Here is a 4021-nt window from a genome sequence, read left to right on the forward strand (position 1 = left end):
GTGTGGCCCTGTCTCCAGCACCCTAGAATTAGCCTCTATCTGAAAACAAAGGACATGTGAAATGGGGAATTATTATAGGGTTTTGAAATTTTTGAATGAAGTGCTATGACTTGCTGTTTTGAAGATCCACTTTGTTGCATTAAGAATTAATGAGGCAGAAAAGATAATAGAACTGTGATGTAAAGGTGCTGGGGGAGGTGGGAATGGAATCACAGCATAATGTAGAGGGTTCCAGCACTCTGGTGGGGGCATGGCAGCAGCATCCATGTACAATACAGCATTGGCTCTGTTGCTATGGAGAAAAAGTATGCAATAAGTTAATTAAAATGTAAAGCTATATATTCCTATAATTATTTGATAATATATTGATGATATATTATGAGTAAGTCCTTTAAGATATTTTCCAAAATTTATTTTTAAAAAACAGTGAGATCAGAAAGAGATTGCAAGCAAAAATGGTACCCCATACGGCCACCTGAATACCCCAAGAGATAGACTGAGCCAGAAGTACAGTTGGGCATAGGCCCCAGTCCAAAAATAAATAAATAAATAAATAAGGAAAAATAATACAGGCTGGATAAAAAGTACTAAGGCTGTTACTTGCTTTGCATGTGGTCAATCCTAGTTTGATCTCCAACATTGCATGTCGTCCTCCAAGCACTGGCAGGAGCGATCCCTGAGTATAGAGCCAGGAGTAACCCTTGAGAACTACTGAACATGGTCAAAACACACCCCCTTCCCCCCCCCGCTACTAAAAATAGAGAAACTAAAAGTATTTTTTTTAATGATTGAGAGCTACTGCAATAAATTTTATTTCACGTGGGAATAAAAGAGAAGATGATTTAAGGCAATTAAGGACTGAAGCAGAGACCACCTAGAGAATATCACATTAATTCAGTTGAAAGGTGAGAAGAGATAGACTGATGCTAGCAAAGAAGGTAATGATGGTTCACTGGGACCCAGGTATATTTTATGGATAGAATCGCAGGGGGTTGGTGATATATTAGCTATCATATATCAAAAAAAATGTCTAGAAAAGCTCCAGTGTGTCTAACCTGAGAAACTGGAAATATGATATTGCCATTAAAGTAAAAGTGAACCACTTCAGTGAAGCAAGTTTTGGTTGTGATCCATTTTCACATGTGTGGAGAACATGAGGGTTTGTTTTGGAAATATTAAATTTATTATGCCTATTAGATGTACAACTAGGCTTATGAAGTAATAATATGGTATATGTAAATCTGGACATCAAGGAGATCCAGGTTTATGTGAAAGTACAATATATAGAGTATAATCAAGTCTATTGGCTGAATAAGAACTCCAGTGTAATTGAGTCCAAACAGATGCTAAAGTAAACAATAAGAGAGGAGGTAAAACAAGAAAGTGCAATGTCCCTTTTTTAATAAGTAAAAGAAAAAGTAGAAGGAAATGACAACTGTATCGACTATTGGTAGGTCATTGAAATTGTTAACTAAATTTAGTCATGTAGAGATCATTCAATCATAACAATTTTGGTACAGTGGGTGAAGACTTGATTGAATTAGACTTAGGTTGAGAATAAACAAATTGGAAGTATAAAATACAGAAAATTTATTCAAGGAGAATAGGGGGAGTGGGGGATAGAAATGTTCAGCAGATTTCGGAATTAAGGTCAAGTGAAGACAACATTTTGGTGATTTAACTCCACAGGCAGGGAAAAAAAAGCCAAAAGTAAACAAATACATCAGTGTAATAGCTTTGACAATGAGAGACTGTCATTAAGATAAAAGGATATCTTAGTGAATGGAAAAAGTTACTCACATACCAAACACTGGTTGCGGTCAACAAGAACTTGAAAAAATACTCAATATCACTGGTAAGGAAATTTAAATCAAAAGGACAATAAGACATAGTTAGACAGTGAAAAGTCCAGAAGCAACAAGTGCTTCTGAGGATGTGGAGGAAGCAGAAACTTTACCAACTACTGATGGGATTTAAACTGATAAAACCTATATAGAGACTTCTCAAGATTAATTAAAAAGAGAACTTGAATATAATTCTCAATTCAACCTGTACATATCTATAAGAAGAACATATAAACACTAATTTAAAAAGGTAAATGCAAACTTATGTTCATTAGAGTGGTATTTACAACAGCAAAGATATGGAAACAACTTAGTATTCAACTATAGAAGAGTAGATAAGGAAGATTTGATATATGTATGCAATGGAATACCACCACTCAGTTGAAAAAAAAACTTAAAAAGTAATCTTGCCTTTCAATACAACATGGGTATAACTGAAGTGGGTCATGCTAAATAAAGCAATTCATAAGAAGAAAGAAAAATACCCAGATTATCTCACTCATATGTGGAATATAAATAAATAAAGAATGGAAATCAACACTATCCAGTAATAATTAACCCAGTAATAATTAAAAAAAACTGACCACAGACTGACCACAGAATTGAGATTACTCCAGGGTGGAGTTGACTGAAAGGGACCAATAGGACTGCGGTGGAGGGATAGTGTCACTATGATGGTAGGTACTGTATAGTAACATTGTATGACTAAATCAAATATTTACAGTCATATAAACCAATGTTGCCTCAAGCATAAATTATTTTAAAAATTGAATTGTGAGATGCAATAAAATTTGTTTATCTATGGGAATGATTATAATAGAAAATACAAGGTGGTGACAAAAAATAGATGTAAACTATTGGAAATTAGTTGACAAAATGGAGAGCTTGATCTTAGAGTAAAATAAATATGCTCTCTATCATAACAATGAGAAGAGAGTCGGGGGCCAGAGTGATAGCACAGTGGGTAGGGCATTTGCCTTGCACACGGCCGACCCGGGTTCAATCCCCAGCATCCCATATGGTCCCCCAAGCACTGCCAGAGTAATTCCTGAGTGCAAAGCCAGGAGTAACCCCTGAGCATCACTGGGTGTGACCCAAAAAAAAAAAACAGAAAAAAAAACAATGAGAAGAGAGAATGTTTGGCTACAAATTCTGGTAACTGAATAAATAAAACACTTGAACTTCTAGAAAGTCTGTTCTTTTTATTTAAATTTTTTTAATTTGGGGTAACACCCAGTGATGCTCAAGGGTTACTCCTGGCTCATGCACTCAGAAATCATTCCTGGCAGTGCTCAGGGTACTAAATAGGATGCCGAGGATCGAACCCTGGTCAGCCATGTGCAAAGCAAATACCCTATCCACCCTATCCACTGTACTATCACTCTGGCCCCTAGAAAGTTCATTCTTATAACTTGAATTTTCTTACTGACCCAAGAAACAAAGTCATCAGTTAAGTGTGAACATAGAAAAACAAGATCCACTTGTTCAGGACTAATTCTAATTGTTTTAGTAGCAAAGGTCAAGATGGAATTGGAAATGGAAAACTTTCATTAGAGGAAGCCTTTTAAATAATTTTATGCTGACAGACACCTAAAGATACCTGAGAAAATCTTCAAACTACAAAGAAAACATATCTCTATGAAAGAAATAAAAAGGATTAAGAAGGAACCATTCAGACTGTTGTACTGGACCAGGCTAGTGGCTCTATGAAAGCCAGTCTTACGTTGCATGTAGCGCTGTGTGATCCTTAGCATGGCCCCATAGAGTTGAGTGTTATTTCTGGCACCACAAATTCAACACCCCTACCCCACACTTCATACCACAATAAAAGCAATTATAAAACAACCAAAGAAGAAGAAAACCTGCTTTACAGTTGTGAGAAAGTTTTAGTGATGCCAACAAATTCTCTTCAAGCACTGATAATACCCAAAGATTGCAATTCAACAATTCCCACATCAGCAGAAGTGTCCCTCTTTCAATATTTTCACTATATTCAAGTGGCTGTAATCTGTATTCCACTGTATTCTGGGATCCATCCAGGTGAACAAGAGTCTTGATATTAATATACAGTGGACAAGAAAGTACAGAAGCTAATGACTATACATTTGCCCCCGAGGTGCTCTTGATATGTCTGAGTGGCACATCTCCATAGCTACTGTACAGTTTGAGGAGAGAGA

Source organism: Sorex araneus, chromosome 2 (assembly GCF_027595985.1).
Source record: "Sorex araneus isolate mSorAra2 chromosome 2, mSorAra2.pri, whole genome shotgun sequence".
NCBI lineage: Eukaryota > Metazoa > Chordata > Mammalia > Eulipotyphla > Soricidae > Sorex > Sorex araneus.